Source organism: Amaranthus tricolor, chromosome 1 (assembly GCF_026212465.1).
Source record: "Amaranthus tricolor cultivar Red isolate AtriRed21 chromosome 1, ASM2621246v1, whole genome shotgun sequence".
Taxonomy (NCBI): Eukaryota; Viridiplantae; Streptophyta; class Magnoliopsida; order Caryophyllales; family Amaranthaceae; genus Amaranthus; species Amaranthus tricolor.
This window is the reverse complement of record NC_080047.1, coordinates 34,425,440-34,449,948: the sequence shown is the minus strand read 5'-3', so window position 1 is coordinate 34,449,948 and position 24,509 is coordinate 34,425,440. Positions and strand designations below refer to the sequence as shown.

Here is a 24,509-nt window from a genome sequence, read left to right as displayed (position 1 = left end):
ACTATCATGGATTATATTTTATAACATCATTTCCCAATGTCATAAAGTGACTCCAATTTAGGCGGGGTTGCGAGTCTGATGTACACAACTCTGCCTTTATTAGTGATAACAAAGAAGTTGGTTCTGATTGACCCTTGGCTAAAAACATCAAATGCAACTTCACATTAGTTTGAAGTGCACTTGATTAAAGAATCCATTGACTAATTACTTTATATTTTGGTAAATTTGTGTTTGTTAACTGTTTGAACAAGTAAAATGACATGCAAGGTCCCAAGGATATAAAATAATCTATTAGTTATGTGAGTAGCATATTCATTTAATGTGATTAATGCCTGTTCTACTCCAAAAGGAGATTTGAAACCCCTTCATTTTTAATCATCTCCTTACTAAATATCTTGATTAGGAAATCTCGTTACAGAAACCGCATATTAAATAAAAAATATGATTAGTTGGTATTTGCAACATACACATTAAGGTGAATCTAAATCGCATATTAAGATCGTTTGTTTTATATTAGTGAGGTATTATTGTTTTAAGTTTGACCTTTTGAATTCTGATAATGCAAATGTTTTGTGATGAGGGGATGACATATGTTGTATATTTCTGAAAGGTATGTTAAGAAAAGGCAGGCTGACTCGTGAGCATGATCTGTACTCCTTAAGACCATAGGCATGAAGTAAGATCATTCATAATTCGTATTGGTAATCTTCTAGCTGATATTGATCTTTTTGTGTAAAACGTGTACCATGAAAATTATCATATTACCAAATTAGTCATTATAAGCAATAATTAATACCGTTAAGGTTATTGATACAACTGAATTGATTACAATAATGAAGTAAACCTTATTCGATTGTGAATTCAGGTTGGAACAGCTGCACAACACATTGTAACACTAGCAAGACGTTGCATTTGTGACACCATATTGCAAATATAAGGCTGCATCGTATTGTGTTGATCGAGTTGTAAAGGTTTTTAAATCAAATTAAAGATGTTCTCATTCTGTTTTGCTTTCATTTAATTTATCTGCTCTTTACTTGTTTCTGGATAAATTATTTCACCTGTCTTGGACTAGTGTATAAAAATTCATTTAACATACAATAGACGCAATAACATGTTACAGCTAAAACATACAATCTTCGGACCAATGTGGTCTAACATCAATGAGACATTAAATCCTGACTGCTAACTGTGTTCTACAAGAAATAAAAGACTGAAAGATGAAATGATGAAATAATAAATAGCCTCTTTTTCAAAGTTTGAATGTCAGATTCACTTTGCACCATTCAGGGGTTTGATGTCCCTTCTCCAAGTCAATCACCTTTGGTATTGGCTTCTCCAACTGACCAAGGTACCAAACTGTTCTCTTATCCGCTGACTCATCATATCCTTTCTGCTCTTGAATTTTTGGAATTGCCACTCCCTGTGGTCGTGGTTCTCTCTTTGTGGGTGATGATCGTCGGCGAAGGACAAATGGACTGCTACCTGCACTAACTCTTCCTGACACCGAGTTTGGACATGGTAAGGGAGCACCCAAGGCATTATTATTCATAACAGGGTGCCTTGATTGTACCAAGTTTTGAGTTTGTCTATGAACTAGAACAGGGCTGCTTTGAGGAGCAGAAATTCGATCATGATGCTGCATTCTGAAGCCATTGGGATAATATGGATGGAATCGCGGATGCGATTGAAAGTTTGATGGTGGGGGAAAGCAGGGCTGAAAAGTATTATTGTTTAGATTCAGGGGATTGTTGGTAAGATGTCTCTCTCTGAAACTAGATAAACTGGGAGGAGGAAAATGATTTTGGTTTCTTTGAGCATCATTTTCATGAGATTCAAAGTGCTCTATCAGAGATTGGGAGTTGGTGAATATTTTGTCACATGTTCGGCAAGCAAGAATCACTGGCCTTGCAACATAAGGCCTGTAATTCTCATAACCGAGGTTAAGGTTGGCATGATTTGAGTTCCATTGTGTAGACATTGTGAAAAAAAAGGTTTTTGAGAGAGGGGAAACAAAGAGGATTGAGAAAGATTTAAAGGAGGAGAGAGGAGGCAAGGTGCATTATTTTTTCCTTTGGGGTTGGGAATTTATAGCCAGGTTATTTGTAGCTAGGGGGGAAAGTGGGAAAGTAGATATCTTTTCTATCCATTTTGCTATCTAAGACTTGCCTGTTTATTATGGTTTCTAATGAATTATTGTCTAATCCAATGAAAAATTGAACTTTCTATTCAGTAAAATGAGATTTATCTTTAATACTAAAGAGAAGTTAGTGAATAAAAGTACCCATATTGGGAATTGTTTTTAATTGTTGAGGTGATTATGGTAGAAGATCAGTGGCAAGAAAAAATTCAGAGGAACACTTATGGGAAATCTATGCTGGCAATTATAACATTAAAAGTTCATGAATTATTATTTTTTTTTAATATTTCAATCAAAATCTGTCTATTTATGGTATGATAGCAAAGGAGATTATGAAAAAAAGATTTTCACAGCTTATTTTTAAACATTATTTTCCTACAATGCTTTTTTTGCTTTATTTATGACTTATATATAATTGTCCAAGTGCAAAAATTGACAGCTAATATATATTTGTAAGCTTCCTAAACAATTATATATAGTTTTTTGGCTTGATTATTTTCCTCTTGTGATGCCTTTTTATATTATTCTTTGGTAATATATCATTTTTGACGATTTTATTATGTTTGTACTTCCATAAACCAGCAATGAAAAATTATTTGTGGAGGTATTATTTCTATGTATTTGTTTGAATTTTTGAGAAGTTGGCCAAGTAAAAAGAATAATCCTTTAACTTCTTTTTATTTCTATTCCTTTGTTCATTTTTGATGGAGCCAAAGATTTATAGTTCTTTGGTATTGGATTATAATGCACTATATTAAAATGCTTTTTAAATCATGTGGGCGTCTTACTTATGTGAAATTGTAATTGTTTGCTATAAAGGATCAATCGGAAACATCTTTGTTATCACAAGGGTAAGGTGTTCACATTCCACTCTCCATAACCCACACAGGTAGAGCCTAGGTAAAGCCACTTAATAGCATTAGGGTAATCGAATGTTATTGTCTGGATTTGTATTCTTCTTGTGAGAGTACTTTACTGCTTGCCCATTTTCTTGCTGGACCAAGAAAAAAACTTCAGTTTTGAAATCAGAAAGCCTAGTTGTACATGTAAATTGTAAGTCACCTTATTAAATACAAATTAGAACTTGCTAAAGATTTTTCTTGTTTTGGTGGATAAAAAAAATTAAATATTCATTATGTTATAGAAGTACAATAATACATTGATGGTCATAATAGACACAAACAAGGCTTGAAACTTTTATGGCCTGTTTAGTATCCAATTGAAGTGGAGGTAATGGAAATGCTTTCTAGGCTTTGAGATATTTCAATAAAAGGGTTGGGTCATTACCAGAGTAATAAAAATCCACCCATAAAATTCTTTTTTCCTTGTATATTTTCCTCACTACCTAATATCACTTTCCGAATAAAAATGGCTTAGAATAGATTCAAGAAGAAAAAAGATATTTGGAGTTGCACTACTATCACCATGATTCTTTTTATATGACTTTCCTAGGAAATTAGACCAAAATTACTGCCTTCTCACGATGTTTTTTAGAGTCTCCATGACTATCATGGTCAGATTAAGCATTTTCTGTCTATCTGTCAAATACAAACTGCTGACTACTTAAGCTTGAGAAGTTTCAACTTGAGTTGTTTCTCCATTAAATACATCTATATGTGCTTTATAATTGATATCACTACCAACAAAATACTGTTAAGTTGGACACTGTCTAATTAACTCTGTTGTAAATTGTTGAGTAGTTTTTTCATCCACGATTACATTTCGGGTGAGCTGCTAATGAATTTCCTCTTTCATGTTCATTACCCTAGATTTTGAATATTTTTGGGAAAAATTTAGGAGCCCCCCCCCCCCCCCCCCCCCCCCACTGACTCATAATTTTGATATACCGTTTTTTACTTTTTAGAGTGACCAAACCGTCATCTGTTTTGAGTTTCACTTACTACGTTGCTTCTAAATGTCATTTTACTCTAATTTGTTTGCAAATTCTTATCTATTCCAGCGGATTTATGTTTCTAATTGTTACATTAGTTTTGCATTTGCGAGTGTTCAATCAAAGTGGAGATGAGCATATTTTGTAGGAGAATCATCAATGCCATTCATACATATTTAGTGAATCTGGTTAAGTTTTTATTTATTTATTTATTCACTTATTTTAAATAATTTTCATCTATTATGGTTAGCATCAAGAGTTTTGAATTTTAATTTTCCTATTCCTAATTTATTTAGGATTTGGTGCAAATTTTTCTATTGGTCTATATATGAACATGTGTTAGGTTACTTCAAGGTTATGACTTGTGATTTTGTTTGATTGTTGGCCGACATAGATTTTGCGTGCCATTAGTGATACATTTGGCTCGCCAGACTTCATTTTAAAGTTCTTTTGTTAAGAATTTTGGAAGTGAGAAATACTAGTATATGTTATGGTACCTGGTTGAAATATGTCAAATTTGTTTTTATGTGATGCACCATTATTTTGTTTGAAGTAAAATTTTCTTCATAGCTTCAGTTCCAATTTCAATATTCTGAAATAAGAATTTAGATGCCATAGCACTAGTTATGTTAATGAACGTTACCGGTTGGTAGTTCCACCATGTTAAAAAATTTCTTTTATTTGGTTGTAGTTAGGCATTTTATGATGGTATTTGTATATTATCATGTACTATTACGTTTTAGTTATAGCACAATGTTGATTATCTTAGTTACACATATTCTCAGTGTTCCCCTCCTATATGGAGTAGTATACCAACTTAATCTACTTTAAAGGTTCTATACTTAAAATTTGGTATATTCTTTTCACTTTCAAGAGCATATGAGATTTGAAAAGGTTTTTTATTTAGTTTTGTCAGATGTAGCAAGGTGATCTAGACACTAGATTAAATAGTCACTGAAATGATAATTGTGATACTTGGGCTCAATGAATTCCGGACTATTGCCTGTAGAAACATTTGTGAGTTGTCTCTCTAAATCTGAGTTTTATTTGAGTGCAATAAGTGGGTGTAAAGAGTTGGACCTTTTCTATCCTCCTAGTTGGTTATTTCTGTTATTTGCTTGATAGCTATGCAGTTGCAACGATTTAGGCCTTCCCTTGCCTGCTAGTTAGTTAATGTTATTTGCTTTCTTGTTGTGGTCGTGGGAAACTTTCTCAAGCTGTAGTTTGTCTGACCTTGTAGTTTCTTCGTCGAAGGCTCCTAGGACACTAGTTTATGAAGTTGGCGGTTGTCCCAAGATATAAATACCTCAAGGTTTGGTGTGCCTACACAAGATACACACTGATTTTTTTTTTTGATGAAAAAAATAGGCAAAATTACCATGAATAATACAACCTTTTGCTTATTTACTTACAATAATACCAAATTTTGATTAACCATGAATATGACCAACTTAGGGGTGTTTTCCTAAAATATTCCTAACATGTTAAAATTTAAATTAAAGGAGATTATATGACAAAAAATTTGGCAAATTAGTTAATAAACTAAACTTGGTATTATTCTAGGAAAAACCCCAGAAGTTGGTGTTATTCATGGTTAATCAAAAGTTGATATTATTGTAGGGAAATTAATGAAGGGTTATATTATTTTAATGAAGAAACTTAAGTAGTACATAATAGGGATGAGAGATCCCTGGAAATTTCAGCTATATAACTACATAAGTATGTTCCATTCTCCTCTACATAATAAGGCTATTACAATGTTTTGTGACAACAAGGCAACCACCTTTCTGTTGATAACCTCGTGTTCCAAGAAAGATCAAACAACAACAATGCCAGAGCCTTAATCCCAATTGGGGTCGGCTACATGAACCAATTTATTAGAAAGATATAGCACTTCACTATTAACTAGCTTTAATAAAGTCTGCAATATAATGCCTCTAGCTGCACATCAAAATCAACTTTTAGCCTTCAAGTTGGTTTGGTGACACATCTTAATTGCAACTTGAAGGGTTGTAAAGATTTAGGCCTTCTCTTGCCCCTAGTGAGTTCTATTATTCTCTTTATTGGTGTCATTCTGTAAAGTGTGGACATCTTTTTTTGGATGAATTTTGTCTCATTTAGCTGCTGCGTCTTGAAAGGTTCCTAGGATGCCAGGTTAAGGAATTGAGGGCTGATTTTGATATAGGTACCTTGTAAAGGTTGGTTTGTTAACTCAAGAATAAAAGAATATACACTGAGAAGCCGCCTTGCTAGAAATATCCACCAAAAGACTTGGTCTTTATTGAGCAGTTACTGGATTTTTCTTTTTTTTTTTGTAAGAAATTAGTATTAATTTTACAGAGAGACTTGTTGAATTTTTAGTTATTGCTTACTGAACATTTGTCAATTGTCTCTCTGCATCTGAATTTTGTATGAGGGCAATAAGCGGAATTCTTCTACTCTATATTATCCTTCTTAGTGAGCTCTAAGCAAATCTACCCTATCTTTGTGGCACAGAGCAAGTTGCATCTTCAAATTTGAAATTCCATTGATTATTAAAACTGATTTTAGTGAATGAAATCATGGACATTTCTGGAGACTTTTTGTATTTACAAGGAGCCAGAAGGTCCAATCTGTATCAATTTATGACAAGCCATGGTCCCTTTGCAATCTATTTTTGTTGGTTATTTGTCAATTATTATAGTTGGTTATTGTTATGAAGACCTACTTCCTTTGTAGTTATAGTTATTACAAACTATTCACACATAAAACAAAGATATTTTGGACAACTTTGCCCTTAAGCTTTATTAGGAAAAAAGGTAAGGATGAATATCAACTATATAAATCATGGGCACTTTAATACTTGTGTTAAATTTTTTTACTAAAGTTGTATGCGAAGCAACACAAAAGCAAACATCAAATAGGATATGTATAGCAATCTAAAAACAATGGAGGAAGGATGTTTTATTGAACTTGGTAGGACCCGAACAGTTCACGAGTTCAAAACATGAGTGATATACTTATTTCAATTTTGCTATTTGTGTTTTCTATTGCTGACTTTTCTTCTAAGAATTTCTTCTGACTAAAAACTGGCCTGGCAGTCATGTAGAAAGCACACCTGGTATTGGAAGAGGAACTCATACAGAATTGGTGACTCCGATTCCCTTGAGGCAGCTATGTAAGAATCTATAAGAATACAAATGCTTGTACGGATGGAAGAGGAACTTTCTGGCGTAATATTTGCAGACTTGGTCAAAATAGTCGATCACACATTGTTGGTATTAGCCTAGGAAGGTGAAACATTCTAACAGCTGAGGTAAGAATAATTTGTTTTGGAGGTTTTTTTTAAGGTTGAAAATTATGAAATACTTAGTGCTCGAATATTAACATGCGGAAGTTATTGTGGAAGTTTCTTTAGTAACTAATAAATCAAAGATCTTGTCGTGCATTAGTACATTATTTTGAAACTTGTAGCTTTACTGTTCTTTATGTTGTGAGTTTGTTTAGGAGTATTTCTACAAAACCTTCATATAATGTGCTATATTGTTGGTATCGAAGAGGAGTTGTGAAGGGTATTGATGATGGAGCAACTAGGGAAGTCGAGAAAATAGATGGTCACATATAGGAGAGGCATGATATAAGGTGCATAGTGCTACTAACATTTTGGGTTACTTTGCATAAGAGCCCTATTTGTTATTAATAGTTTCACTGATAAAGGTCGAGGTGCTTTTCTAAAGGCTGGGTGTATTCTTCTATGTCATGATGTGATTAAAATGTATGGGAGGAATAATTGTAGCCCAAGTTGAATGATAAAAGTTTTCATTTAAAAGGATTGGGTTAATAAAGAATTTGTTAATCCGCTACTTGCTAATATGAGAAAGATGGAGATTACGGTTTAGAGTTAAAGTTAAAAGCGAAGAAGAAATTGCATATTAAAATAAGAGAATAGGGAAAGAGAAGTTTGAGAGCAAGAATTCATATGATATTCATTTCATAACCTAACCAATTATTACATCATTATAGTTATAGCTAACAAGCCTAACAAACTTGTTGCCATTTGATAAATTGGTTACATAAAATTCCTTTTCTAGAAGTTTCATTAAATGACTATTCTACCCCTCTTATATACATATTGATTCATCACATTACTGGTCGTCTAAAGATCCACCTTGTCCTCAAGGTGGGTAATAATATGCATCAATGTAGAGGTTAGGTGGCACAATTTTGTTTGATGACATTGTACTATTAATTGGTTTTTCGTAAATAACTCTCCTCCCACTTCTCAATTTTCTCTCCTCTAATAATGCGAACTCCTTAATTCCCTTCCAAGTACCATGCCCATAAATGTACTTCCTTGCCATGTGAACAGTGATATCATCATTTGTCATTAATGATATAGCTAATGACAAGATTAGCCTTAGCCCAACATCTCCGTAGCTCATTTCTTCATAATCCATAAACCCTAACTTTTTCTCTCTAGAATATTCCTCCCAACTAAACCTCAAGGCTTCCACTCTAATCCAAGACTCCGACACTTTTTCGGTGCCACCAAGCTCCTCACCGGATCACCATTTTCTGATGACTTCCGTCTTTTTTGTTCCTTGCTCGGTTTTCTTTCTCATCTGCTGTCTATGGTTTCCGTCGATGCCTCCACACTGAGTGTTTGTTTCACCACCGCTGACGCTATATCTTCCAGCAACCACCACTTGATTAACACCAGCACTCTGCCGTCAGACTGCTCATTCGCACCAATCTGGCCGCCGACAACCAGGTAAGTCTCCTTTTATTTTTCTTATTTTCTTCCTTGTCCTCCACCTTTCCTTTTTCTTCCTCCTCCTTCTTCGAGTGATAGAGTAAGGTTTTAGCGAGGTTGTAAAATTTTGGATATGAATTCAGGGGATTTTGGTTTATGTTGGGAATCAGGGCAAAAGGGTGGTGGATAGGTGTGGTTACTGGGTTTTGGGGCGAACGATTTGGGATAATGTTGAACTGGTTGTGGGTTTGCTGAATATGTTTTCTTCGGTGGCTATGAAGGGCGAGCTTAGATTACGGTTAGGCTGGGGGGATGAATGTCGATTTTCATTGTGGGACACGTTTTGGTACTGCGAGTTGAAATTTTGTGGGGTGGATATAATCCCTAATTCGTTACTGGGTATGAGGAAGGATAACTGGTTTTTGAGTTGGTTTAGTGGGGAGTTTGAATTTGAGGGGTTTGATATGTTTATGCTTCTGGTTTCATCGAGTATTAGGCTCTTCAAGGTTTCTTGAAGCTTAGCTTACCCTTCATTTATAATGGCAGCAAGAGCTTCCTTCAACACCTCCTAATTTTTGTTCATCCTTTCCTCAAGGGCAGAAACTTCAGTTTGTATTTGTGAAGGCAGTAGGTACTCCAGCAGGTCCAGTTCTTGCTCCAAGGATTCGATTCATTGTTGGTTGATAGAATTTCCCATGGCTTGAGCAATGCTTTGATACCAGATCTAATGAACCCACTAATCGCTAATGTTAAAAAGATGGAGATTAGGGTTAAGAGAGAGTAAAGAATTAAAACTGAGGAAGAAATTGCAGATTAAAATAAGGAAAAGAGAAGTTTGAGAGGAAGAATTCATATGATATTCATTTCATAACCTAACCAATTATTACATCATTATTTATAGCTAACAAGCCTAACAAACTTGTTGCCATTTGATAAATTGGTTACATAATATTCATTTTCTAGAAGTTTCATTGAAAGACTATTCTACCCCTCTTATATAGATATTGATTCATCACATTATCGGCCGCCTAAAGGTCCACCTTGTCCTCAAGGTGGGTAATAATTTGCATCAAAGTAGAGTTAAGGTGGCATAATTTGGTTTGAGCACAATTTGGTTTGATGACATTGTACTATTAATTGGTTTTTCGTAAATAACTCTCCTCCCACTTCTCAATTTTCGCTCCTCAATTAATGCTAACTCCTTGTTTCCCTTCTAACCATGCCTATAAATATACTTCCTTGCCATGTGACCGGTAAGATCATCATTTATCATTGATGATATAGCTGATGACAATATTAGCCCTAGCCCAACATCTCTGTAACTCATTTCTTCATAATCCATAAACCCCAACTTCTCTCTAGAATATTCTTCCCAACTAAACCTCAAGGCTTCCGCTCTCATCAATGGGCGCCACCACGTTCCTAACCGGACCACCATTTTCAGACAACTTCTGTCTTTTGTGTTTCTTGCTCGGTTTTCTCTGTCATCAGCTGCCTATGGTTTCTGTTAATGCCTCCATAGTGAGTGTTGTTTTGCCTTCATTATCACCATAGCTTCCAGGAACCACCACTTGTGTCAAACCCGCACTCCGCCATCAGACTGCCCATCTCCACCAATCTGGCTGCTGACAACTAGGTACGCCTCCTTAATTTTCTATTTTTCTTTCTTGTCTTCCACCTTTCCCTTTTCTTCCTCCACCTTCTTCAAGTGGTAGAGTAAGGTTTTAGCGAGGTTTTAAATATTTGGATCTGAATCTTCAGGTGATTTTGGTTTAAGTTGGGAATCGGGGCAAGAGGGTGGTGGGTAGGTGTGGTCTACTGGGTTTTGGGGCGGACGATTTGGGATAAGGTTATTGAACAGTTTGTGGGTTTGTTGAATTCTGTTTTCTTCGGTGGATATGGAGGGCGAGTTGGGGATGAATGCCAATTTTCATTGTTGGACTCATTTGGGTACTGTGAGTTGAAATTCTGTGGGTTGGATGTGATCCCTAATTCGTTATTGGTTATGACGGTGGATGACAGGTTTTTGAGTTGGTTTAGTGGGGAGTTCGAATTTGAGTGGTTTGTTATGTTTATGTTTCCGGTTTCATCGAGTATTAGGATCATCTAGGTTTCTTGAAGCTTAGCTTACCCCTACTTTTTCATCGCAGCAAGAGCTTCCTTCAACACCTTTTGATTTTTGTTCATCCTTTTCCTCTAGGGCAGAAACTTCAGTTTTTATTTGTTAAGTAGGTCCTTTAACAGGTCCACTTCTTGCTCTAAGGATTCGATTCTTTGTTGATTGTAGGATATCCCATGGCTCGAGCAATGCTTTGATATCAGTTGTAATGAACCCGCTAATCGCTAATATGAGAAAGATGGAGATTAGGGTTAAGAGAGAGTAAAGAATTAAAAGTGAAGAAATTGTAGATTAAGATAAGAGAATAGGGAAAGAGAATTTTGAGAGGAAGAATTTATATGATGTTCATTTCATATTCTAACCAATTATTACATCATTTTATTTATAGCTAACAAGTTAAACAAACGTGCTCCCATTTGCTGAATTGGTTACGCAGTATTCCTTTTGTAGAAGTTTTATTAAAAGACTATTCTACCCCTCTTATACAGATAATTATTCATCACAGAATCTTAGTGCGTAGTATTAGAATTTGGTAAGGCCAAGAAACTCTCCTTATTCTCTTATTCAAAAAAACATAATCAAACAAGTTTAAGAAGTTTGTAGAGCTGTTTTTTTTTTTAATGGTTTGGTGAAGAAGGCTCCAATAGCCTTGCATATTGGGGTGGAAACGGAATGGTGTTTATAAGCATGAAAAGCATTGAGGATCAAGCATTAGTGATGTCATGAGATGGAATATGGCTGTTGTGGGACATTGACACTAAGCAAGATATTGGTGGTCAAAGTTGGGTTTTGAGGCAATATGGTAAAGTTAGAGACAACCTGAGGAGCATCAACATAAATAGTTGCACCTGTTATAACATAAAAAAGCCACCTAGTAAAGTTTGTGGGGTATAAAATGTGTCTAAACACGGCATCATCATGTGGTTGGCATGTCATAGCAGGCTAAAAACTAGAGATAGCCTATTGATGAAACTTTGCTTATGATAAAACTCAAAATAGGACGAATATATGTATAAATATCACTTATCAACTCTTTGTTCAATATAGTAAATTATAAGGTCAAGTTATTGTTTTTCTTTACATGTATTAATAAATTTTGTTTTAAATATTAAATATTGAATTGATCTAACAATAGTTTCACTAATGTAATTGTTTTGTATACGAAACGTGGGAAATGTAATTATAAAAAGGATGACTCAGATCTTGCCCTTAGATGACACATGTTAGGCAGTTAGGGGATCAGGGAGATTGATATGAATGATAACGCCAGATTGCATTATTCGATTACTTTCTTGTCTGAATGCCTCAAACTGTCCAGATAGTGACAGACTTCGGTGGTAGCAAACCTTGCCCAGGGGAGGAGAGAGTAACGTCCGAAATAACCGCATTAACTCTCAAGTTAGTTAGACAAATTTGAAAGTTATAATAAACTAGAAGGTGAGATGGTGGTCGGTGGGTTGGGATGGTGTGAGGAAGATATGGGGTGCCAAATGGCATTGGATGCTGTTGATGGAGGTCATCGGTTAAGAGAGAGAAAAAGTAGAGACTAGGTAGGCACTAATGATGAAGAGAGATGGTCATACTAGGTTTGTGAATTGTCCCATCAAGAAAGGTATTTGTTATAGAATGTTTAGAGAATTGGAGTATGAGGTGGCAGGTAATGATTGACTCCTTATTTTGGTGGCTTTCATGGGATTTGGCATTTCATGGCTTGTGATGGGAGGTGGGATTGATTATTCTTTTTCTTTGGGGGGGAGGGGGGGGGGGATGAAGAGGGTTGGTTAGGAGAGTTTAGTAGGCTTATTATCAGAAGGTTTATGATTAGACTTTTTCTACATTGTATTTGAAGAGCTTACTTATAGGTAATTGTAGCTCATAACATTAGCCTAGAGTCCCAGACACAAAGGGGTGATTAAGGAGTTAGCTAGCTAGGGAAAATGTTGGAGCTTTTGCGGAAAAAACCTTAAAGGACACTTGTATACCTATGTTTAAGTGGCCAATGGTAAACCTTTTCTTATTTTTTTTATTACGCTTGGTTGTTTGAATTTTAATTTGCCCCAAGATGATAATTTTCACTTTGAAAATTTCTACATGGCAGTAATGAGGTATAGTGAAAAGCGAGCAGTAATTTTCTTTTTTGGAAAATTTAGTTTTAGAAATACCACCTTTGGGTGTTTCTTTTTGAATAAATCTCACCTTCTGTTTATTCTTGAAAAAATCTGTTTGCTCTGGATTTTCTTTTAAAGTTTTAAATGACTAGTAAGAGGTATCTTTTGACCTTTTTTGAATTGATTTACTAAGTGAAATGAAAAAAGAAAAAGATAAAGAATAGCACCCCTCTCTCCACCAGCCACCCTCTTGGCCGCCTGCTCCCTTTCCCCCACCCTAGCCACTCCCCCACCACTGATCCTCCTTCCTTGCCAACACCATTGCTCACTACCATTTGAGTTAACACCTAATATACCAATTTAATTGTCAGCCACCAAAATTAAGACTAGGAAAAGTAAGAATCAAACACTAAATTATTTCACTTTCATTACTATGGAAACTTCTGTTGGCCGGAGGAAGGACTCCGCAACACTAATGAAAGTGAAAGAATTTAAGTAACAATCAAAAGTAAGAATTCAAACAATAAAACTAGTGAAAGTGAAAGAATTTGAGTAATAACACTACAATCAAATCAAATGTAAGAATTCAATCTACCTAATTTCCTCCACAACTCCACTCAAATATCCCCCGAATCTCTCTGCAACTCCATTCAATCTCTTCTCCCAATTTTCTGTTTCATTGTTGATTCTAGTGGCTTTTAAAGAAATGTGGTTTGTTTTTTAGAGTTTTAAGGAAAAGGGTTTTGCCGTTTGAGGTTGAGATGGTTGGAATGAATTGTTGTTTGACGGTGAAGTGGGATTTGGAGTGGTATGAAGATAGACAAATGTGAATGGAAGACATTGAAATTGAAGGGTAAATGGAGTGCGGGAGGAAATCAGGTGCATTTTAAAAACTAAGCAAAAGGTTTGTTTTGTATAAGTAAACCTCCCAAAGGTGAGATTTTAAAAAGTATTTTTTTTCTTGATTTTTTTCCACACAGTAGCAAAAAAATTTTAGGTTAATGAAAACCATTGAAAATTCTGTTTAAAAACAACATGATTCGTTAACTTTGAGTTTTTAAAAATAAGTTTTTCTTTTTTTTTAATTTTTTTATAATTGAATAACTTTTAAAAAATTGAAATAAATTAAATATTTCTCTTCAATGACCTTTACTTAGGCTAATTCTAAACCCAACTACCATAACAAAAGCACCATTTTTTCGGTAGCCCCTTGGGCCATTTGCAAGCTCTATATTTATTGGACCATAAGACATCCGACAACATTATTCGAAGGCGTAACAAACGTAATAATGAGTTTATTAAGGGAGAACCCTTGATTATTTCAAACGATGATTAATGACTTTGCCTTAGACTGTAAATTCAGTCCTATTCATAGTCTTCTAGAGCGGTATTCCCCTACCATAGAATCTTTGGTTTGTCCGTCCAAGAGATATTATACCTTCACCTAGGAACCTGCACTAGCTTTTAGTCTTGGATGTGCTTTTTGCTTTGTTCTATGTAGATAAAACCATGACAAACAATATTGGTATCTCCGCTTCTATTTCTAAGCCAAAGAAGAGGGATACGGTATGCAATAAGTATTATTGGAGCCCCTATACGAAATCTAAGGGTTCCTTTGTTGATAGATTATATAATGACTCGTTATTTAGACAAAGAACATGCAAAGTTGAGGACCAGACCAAATGGGGTCTCGTATATAGGTATGAAGTGATAAAGTTGGGTCCAACTGATGCTGTACTGTTTCCTCTGCATGGTTGTATGGCGGTGTATAGTATTCCTTACTTTTGGTTTATGTTTCCCCCTCCGCCCTTTCGTAGTTGAATTTCAATGTGAAATTCCATGTGGTGACCCTGAGCTTTTGGCTTTTCTACAAATATTTTTCAAAATTTGCGTGGTGACCTTAAGCTTTTAATTATCCAATGTGGTAGAAAAAATATTAAGTTTTTGGTTAATTAAATACTTATTTTGACTGGATTTTGAAATATATGGTTAATAACGTTGATCATGACATTTGTTTTTTGGAAAAAAATGTCATTACGCTGGGTAAAAATAGCATAAAGTTACCCCAAAAAAACTTCATTTCTACCACGTGGAAAAGTAGGAATGTCAAGGTCCACGTGGATTAAAAAAAATATTTGTTTACCACATGAAAAAGCCGAAACTTCAGAGTTACCACATGGAATTTCCCTAAAACTTTTGAACATTAGCCGTGGCTGAGATGGTACCGATATGGGTGCCTAGTTGGCTCCTTCATGGTTTGTCAGATGTCAGGAATCCGACCCTTCCTCACTGCCTTCAGACATATGTTTAGGGTGAGGTATGTACTTCTATATACAGTCTGGGGTAAATCATCTTTGGTGACCTAGAGCAGTAGTTTCGATGAAAGTCCGGATAGTTAGAAGAGCTTCCGAAGTAGGTTTGTCTATTTATTCTGATGGGATGGTTGGTTGGAATATAAAGGCTTCTTTTGACTGGCAACACAACGTTGTAGGTCTGAGTTTCCCTTCACCCAGTTAGAGGACTCCAATTTGGAGAAGAGGGATAACATGGTGTCCTATAGCCCCAGTATATTATCTAGATCAATGAGTGCTAGGTCCTTGATCCAGTCCCTGTTCCATCTTGGACTTATTTTAGGCCCAAAGCGAGATAACAGGGGCCTAGAAAGCATATTATAAATAATTTTTGGACAAAATGTTCATAATAATTTGTTTGTTTTAATTTGGGGTAGGTTAGAATATCTCTACAAGCAAAGGGTGAGTATTAATCTTTTCTTTAGACGGTGAGAATCAAACTCATATTACAAAGGGAGAGTATAGTGATATATTGTCAGTATACTCAAAACGCTATAGTATAATATGTTCTTTTATTCTTACTAAAGGCCCCTCAGAATTAGTGATATATACTCACTTTCTAGATGATGTAAATGTGATGATTTTAATATATTAGTGGTATCTAGACAAAAAAGGAAACACAACCGATAACAAGCAATTGATGAAGAAAACAATGGTTAATCTAGTAAAACTAAAACAATGCCCATGCCCTTTAGAAGTAATAGTGATTTTTAATATACTAATTCTTAATGAGACGGTCTCACGGTGAGACCATCTCTATTGGGCTGGCCCAATATACACTTTTTGTCTTAAAGTGATGACTTATAACCTTAAAATGATCACCTACGATTTAAAATAATCACTTTTTGTAGTCCTAGGACCTAGAGTGATTGCTTATAACCTTAAAACGATCGCTTACGATCTTAAGGTAATCAATTAAAGAAATAGGCTAATTATATGGGCTCATCTCATGGTGAGACGGTCTCGCACAAGACGAGCTGTTTTGATATTAATGAAACATTAGTGGGCTTTAATGGGCTCCGCTCAGTCCGAGAGGACAAGGAAGTTCCGAGAGGGCAAGGAAATTGTAGGTTTCAACTGCTAAGGTAAGGATATTTGTTTTCAACTTCTATTGTCTGGCTTTTAGTTTTACTGATTATTTATTCTATTTTCTACTGCAGGCTTCATCTGAATCTTCGATACTGTGGCGAGAGTTGTGACAATTGATAAAACAGCCCAGGAAGATGAAGAGAAGATAAGGAATCTCTCGGCGCTGCAGAAGTCAAGGAGGCTCTGCTTGAGAAAGTGGCTCAAAAGCTAGTCGCTCAAAACGCTTAAGGGCCAGGAGGACCTTTTACGTGATGAGAGGCCTAGAAGATTCTCTAGCCGAGGTGGGTTCTGATCTAGGCAATCTGGAGCCACGAGAGACCGTCTTAGCGTACACTGTTCAAGGTGGAAGCTCAAAGAGATCACATTCAAAAGCATCTTGAGCAAAATTCCCACATACTTTGGACTCCCTAAAATTGTGCTTATGTTTATTGCTATATGACCGGGAGGAGGGAGAAGATTTCAAGAGGAGTTTACCGATGACTTCCCGGGAGCTTTGATGAATTTCTTTCAGGATGTACTCACCATCTTTTGTACACACTTTAGCAGGGATTCTGTATAAGACTTTTTGTACAGATTGTCCTCATTGTATTCAAACCATAAGTTCTTTTTAGAACTGAATTTGAGCTGGGTATTGGTGTAATACCATCTCAGAGAAATTTGATATAAAGATCCATCTATGTTCCTTGATCCATCAATAGCTGACACAAATGTGTTAATGCTTGGGTGGGGAGTATTTTCATATGTTTATTGACTCGAAGTATTCAGCTGAACTTTCTTTGTCTAAGACGTCTGCGTGTGTATTCTCTGACCTCAGATTATGAGTTATAGTGAATTTGTCCAACTCCTTTGCCATCTCTATGACTGCAGAAGGTACATCTTTATGTGGTCATCTTTTACTTCAAATTTGTTGCGGACTTTGCTGACGATCAATTTAGTGTCTGAAAAAGGTGAGTCTAGAATTGTTCAATTGCGAAAACCCAAATTATGACGGAAAGTTACCTGACACAAAATGTGTTTTTAGGTTTGTCAAACTGACATTACTTGAATTGATGTTACTCGGATCAAATTTGATAACCGAAATGGGAACATGAACTAAATTGGGATCGATTATTAAACTGACATATAACCGTTGATCGAAGTTACCCATTTTTATGATTGAATCGAGTCATATTGACCCGAATTATACGAAAGTCGAATTTGATCTGGTTAAAATCAACTCAATTTGAATCGATTTTCAATCAAAATGTTGTAAAGCCATATAGATTTTAAATCCATTTTTAATTGAGAACAAGTCGAAACTCTAGCAAATTATTAATTTTAGTTCATCAAATTATTATTAATTTATCGAATAGTTTCAACAAATTTATAACTCTTTAAGTTATCAAATGATGGATGTTAGAAAACTAGTTTTTTGTATTACAACATTGTAAACAATTTTATCAATAAATTAAGAACTCCCATGAAATGGACGTCAATTATAACCAATAATTAAATTACAAGGTTGGGTCAAATTGGATTCCATAACAAGGCTAGGTAAATAGTGGGTCATCGGGTAGTTTAAACATCTCTGCAAAAACTCATATAAGTATGTTTCATCAATACTTTAATTTTGAGTTATCTTATTAGTCATTACCATTATTTAAAGTTTTAACCCGCATTGATGGAAATCTCAAAATATTGGATATAATAAATTTACATATAATTCACAAATAGTTTATAATAAAACAAATTAATTTATCCTAGATCAATGGCGAAAGGAAAGATAACTCAATATATTGTGAAAATTTGTAATAGATAAGTAAAATTGTCAAAAAAGCATACATTAAACTATATTTCAACTTATTTCAAAATATAAGCGTCCCAACTCCTAGAGCTGTGGTCTAGACTAGTTCACAATTACAAACTGCGAACAAAGCAAATTGGTCAAAGATGTCTGGACTAGTTCGCAGTTACAAACTGCGAACAAAGGAATTCCTGGTCAAACCTTTGTTCGCAGTTAGTAACTGCGAACAAAGACTTGACCTTGTTTGACCAAGCTTCCTTTGTTCGCAGTTACTAACTACGAACAGATGCTTGATCGATTTTAACTTTTTTCATTTGGTGTTTGGTCAATATAACAGTTAAGTATTCAAACTAGTCGTTTAACAATTGTTCTATAAATACTTAAACATGATAACTCATTCCATTCCATCAAAATTCTAGCAAAGTCTCATCAAAATTGTTTTGAAGTTAAGGTACTTTCTATTCCCTTTTTTGATTGTTTAAGGTTATTATTGAATTTATGTTTATGTTGCTAATGTTATTATTGAATTTAATTAATAATTTTGATTGAAGTCCTTATGTTATTTCATTAGTACATTTCAAAGCTTGATTTTATGGAAGAGCATTGTAATTGTGGTCATGAAGTCGAATACGGGCGGAATTGGAGCGATTTTTATTATGTTCGTCAATATGTTGCTTGTCCACTTTTCCAAAATGAAGGATTGGGATGCACCTACTTTCTGTGGGTTGATCCAGAGGGTACAGAATGGCAAAAAAAATTATTATCAAGCTCCGTAAAGAGAATGAGGAGCTTATAAACGAGATACATCACTTGAGAAGAGAAGCAATTGATAAGGCGTGTAGGAGTGAAGAAATTGAGAGATATTGAAAAAGTTTAAGAAGCAATCTTAGGTTATAATGGTTGTATTTCATGAATGAGCTATGTATTTGTAATCGTTATTAATGAAATTATGTTGAATTTTCAGCATCATTCTCCCTAGTTTTAGTTGATATATTTGCAATATAGACTTTTATACTACTAATAGTCAATGTATGATCCAGGTGGAATGATTCATTGCCAATAGTGCGACCATTCATAAGTCAAAGTATGGAGACTATAATAAACTAAATGAATATATAGAGCAATATATATAGAAATGTTTAATATATACAAATGTGAAATATATACATAAGTCAAGAAAAACACAAACTACTTTAACGCTCATCAACCTCGTCGACCCTATCTAATTGAGATGGCCTCCTACAATAGTAAGAGGCGTTTACATGACGCTCGGGGAGTAGAGGGGACTGATACTGTGATGGATGGGATGGCCCAGCCTGCGATGTGCCCGCACCATCAACGGGGTATGACATCTCCTGGGCAATCTACCGTACCGGCTCTTCGTGGCTTGAGCGGATAACGGCTGCCACCCCTTGTGCCTACAATCAGTAATTAGTTAAAATAATCAGTAATTAGTTAAAATAATCTTATATCATTTAACTTGTAGTTTGAACAGATAAATATAGATAATTGCTTACAAATTGGGTCATGGTCGGTGCAGCGACACATACTGTGCCGCAGCAATACATTATTAATAAAGTTGAGTGTCATATTATAGATTAGTAGCTGATAGTAGTAATAATTTTATAAGGACAACTCAGAATATTGGATATAAAATAAACTGAGAGTATTACCATATTATTAAAGGGTGTTAATCAGGAAGGCTCTATTTTTATTATTGTAATTTAGATATTGACATCAAAGCGATTCATAATTAAATATTTGCATAATGCATAAATATAATAATGATAATAAAGAATTTATCTCACATCTATGGTGAAAGCAAGGACATAATGCAATGTTCATAAATTGATAGTCTCATATAGGGGTGTTGAATGGGCCGGATAAGGGACGGTCGGGCTTAAGCAAATATGGATCGGGCTGGCTAAGGGCCCTTTAACCTTAATATGGGCTTTACATAGATCGGGCTTTTCAAGCCTAATCCGGCTCGATCAGCCCATTTTTTCACGAGAAATTAGTATAATCTCTATTGATCAATTTATAATAATTAAATTATCATTTATAATTATAATATAGAAACTTTAATAATCTCTATTGACATTGTTATTTATAATACACAAAAACTTGGACGAGACGGTCTCATAAGATCGTCAATATGGGCAGGTCCAAAAGCCAAAAATTTAAAAATGAAAACGGCCGCTCTTCCAAAAATTAAAAAATTCAATTTTGACGTTAAATATATCAAATTTGACCTTAAAGGTATCAATTTCAAATTAAAGTAAACCTTAAATAGATCAATTAAAATAAAAGGTTTCAATTTTGACTTGAAATTGATTAATTTTAACGTTAAACTGATCAATTTCTCCCTAAACATGATTATTTTATTTCAAAATTTCAGAATGGAAATAATATAATGGTATTATTCTATGGTTGAATTTCAAACAACAAATAAATAGTATATTACTATCAATAATAGTGTTAAAACATTGCCCATTATAAATCTTATTCGATGCAACATGATGGTTCTAATAGAATAATAGAACATAAGAGTACTTATACTCTTTAATTATCGATCAATAATAGTGGTATTGCTCTTCCCCCAAAAATTTTCTGTTTATAGTGGACTTGAAAATAAAGTTGGTGTAACGTTTGCTTAACCTGGATATGAAGGTGGAAGAAGTGTCAATTTCAAATCATGTTTACCGATTGATTCAATGAATGCTCTTGGAAATGACCAAGAGTTCATAGCTTCTTTGTTATAAAAATTTTCAATTTTGATCTAAGAATGATCAATTCAAACCTTAAAGTGATTAATTATAATTAGTTATAACTTATAAAAAATTCAATTTTAACCTTAAATGTATTAATTATGACTTTAAATAGATCAAGTACTAAGCGCATATTGAGAAAAATTAGAATTGGGTTGATTGGACTATTGGTCTCATATTGAGATGACCGTCTCGTCCAAGACCAGCTGTTTATAATGATTAATATTCCATCAATTATGCTACTTACAAAGGTCAATTTTCAGCCTTTATTAAGCCTTTTAATAGCCGCTCCATTTTGATTGTAGTTGACCCATTTTCGGCTCGATTTATTTTCAACCCGACCCCTATAAAAACTTGTAAAAACGGGCGAAATAAGGGCTCAAAATGGAGACCTAGCCCAATGAACACCCCTAGTCTCATATTATAAATCCCACATTTATAACACCCCGTTTCTTTCACGTTGGTACTGTAGTCTGTTTTAATTAGAGTCCGAAGAGTGGACCGGAATTCATTTGTTTCATATGAACTTCCGAGTCACTTAAACCGGGCCGTTACAACATTGGTTGAAAATTTTGAAGTAAATAAACGTTTTTTTACAAAAGAATTCCAAAACTAAACTTCCCAAAACTTATTCCCCAAAATAAGCATCTGTTTGCCCAAACTTGTGGCTTGATACTATTCGCTGTTAGTAACTACGAACAAAGCATACTGGTAAAAAAAATCAAGCTTTTTTATCGAGTTGCATACAAATAGTTTATGTCTACCCTTTATTTTAAGGGTTTGGATCCAAATTTTGAGACCTATCAGATACAGTTTTGATTAGAGATCAAAATATTATAAATAGGTCTACTAAAAAGTAATAGATTTGGGCATGGGACTCATATGATCCGATTTAAATCTTATTCATGACCATAGTATTTGACTTTCACAAGATTTGTCCTTGTATGCTTAGGATTGAAAGGTGGGTTTAATTATGCTTTTATCTTTGGTTGTTATTATTTATCGCCACCCTTTTTATTTTATCGCCACCCCACCTAATGAAATAACGAGTTTGCCTCTAAAATTTTAAAAATTACGAAATTGCCATAGCACTTAAAATATGTTTAACAAATGTAAATCGCACTTAATAACACTATTATCACTTAATAACAATATAATCGGAACTATATATATATTGAATTTTCAGAGACGTTTTTGCAATATATACGAATTCAAATATAGTACTATCTCTCTAAAAACTCTTTTAAAATACTATGTTAAGTTAAATAAGCTACAACTCTACATCGAACAACAATGGCATACCAAAACGAGCATGATAACGATTCGGTAAGTAATTAATCGATTCGAAATTTTTATTAAAAAAATTTTTTTTAAAAAAATTTCTAGAAAGGCCAGTCGCACAAAAGTGTGACTGGTTCAAAATTTTTTTTAATTATTTATTTATTTTTTTTATTTTTTTGAATTTTGAATTATAAAATTTCTTTTGTGTAATTAATTTATTTTTTAAGTTGTTATTTAACAAATGTTGTAATAAATTAATTTATTTTAATTTATTATATTATGATAATGTTATTATAATAATTAGTGTAATAGTGTTGAATATATAAATTCGAAATTTTTTTTTGAAAAAAAAAAAAAACAGTCGCACTTCTTGTGCGACTGGTAAATATTTTTTTTTAAACTTCGAATTATAAAATGTTTTTTGTTTAATTAAATTATTTTTTAAGTTATTGTTATTTCATAAATGTTGTAATATATTATTTTATTTTAATGTATTATTATATTATGATAATGTTATTATAATAATTAAATTTGAATTGGAGGGATTAATTTATTTAAATGTTTAATTATTTTTTTTAAAAATTATTTCTTCTTATTTTTTATAAGTATTTTTGAAGTTATTATTATTTATTAAATATTAAAGTAAATGATTTTATTTACTCATATACTTAATATATTATTATATTACGATAATGTTATTATAATTATTATTTGCAGGACTTTGAAAACTTAGGGGATGATGTAGATTATTCTGGTAGATTTGTTACTGATAGAGAATTTGATTCTGTAGATGATTTACATGCTTGCGCTGATGAGATAGCACTACAATTGGTTTTCAATTTACACGTGCTTCATATAAACAAAAGGAAGGACGTTCTAGAGAGAGTTTGTACTTAAGATGTCACCGCTACGGTAATATAAGGGGTGATTTGCATAACTTAGACAATGCTGCCCGACCTGGTTCCAAAAGTAGGGCTTATGGGCGTAAATTTATGATTAGAGAAAGTAGTCGTAAACCAGGGGAAAGACCTTGGACGGTTAGAGTGTTTCCTGGTGAAAAAGGAAGACATACCACCCTTTCTTCATGTACAGAGATGGTCAAATAAGAGTAAATAGGATGACTGTCGATATTAGGCAGCATATACGAGATCTCAGTGCAACTGGCATGCAACCAGCGTTTATAATGACTTCAATTAGAAGGAATTTTCCTGATTTTTTTGCAAGTATGAATCAAATTTACAATGTAAGACAATCAATAAGGAGAGAAAAGATGGATGGTAGGACTCATCATCAACACTGTCTGTATACAGCCACGGAGCATAAATATGTAGTCTGGAAAGACTTGGATAGTGAGGAGCAGTTGAGTAAATTATTGATTGCGAATCCAACATCTATCCAGATGATACGTTCGTGGCCCCATGTTGTGTTGATAGACACAACGTACAAAACGAATAATCAAAAGTGGCCCCTTTCTGAAATCCTTGGAATGACGCCAACGAATCATTACTTCTTCGTTGCGTTCTGTTTGATGCGAGATGAGACGGTTGTGTCTTATTCTTCGGTGTTGGAGAGGTTGAGGGATATTTACGGCAGAGTCCAGATGCAGGATGTAATCGTAACGGATCGGGATAAGGGTTTGTCTGCAGCTATTCGTACTGTCTTTCCAGGTAAACAGGTTTTAATATATATATATATATATATATATATATATATATATATATATATATATATATATATATATATATATATATATATATATATATATATATATATATATATATATATATATATATATATATATATATATATATATATATGTATATATATATATATATATATATATATATATATATATATATATATATATATATATATATATATATATATGTATATATATATATATATATATATATATATATATATATATATGTATATATATATATATATATATATATATATATATATATATATATATGTATATATATATATATATATATATATATATATATATATATATATATATATATATATATATATATATGTATATATATATATATATATATATATATATATATATATATGTATATATATATATATGTATATATATATATATAAATATATATATATATATATATATATATATATATATATATATATATATATATATATATATATATATATATGTATGTATGTATATATATATATATATATATATATATATATATATATATATGTATATGTATATGT

The 24,509-nt window shown here is 33.5% G+C and overlaps 1 long non-coding RNA gene across 8 annotated transcripts in view; it reads left to right on the top strand.

Annotated features, from left to right (window-relative positions):
* LOC130809584 (uncharacterized) overlaps positions 1-17,271 on the top strand; it is a 28,788-nt gene extending 11,517 nt beyond the window's left edge. For 5 of the 8 annotated variants that reach the window (XR_009040880.1, XR_009040879.1, XR_009040881.1 and 2 more), the window contains 4 exons: positions 611-701; positions 866-971; positions 7,112-7,326; positions 16,502-17,271. This is a non-coding gene — a long non-coding RNA (uncharacterized LOC130809584). Of the gene's footprint in view, positions 1-610; positions 702-865; positions 1,522-7,111; positions 7,327-16,501 lie in introns of all 8 variants that reach the window. The other 3 variants (XR_009040877.1, XR_009040878.1, XR_009040884.1) reach the window with 3 other exon arrangements.
* Positions 17,272-24,509: the final 7,238 nt, after the last annotated feature.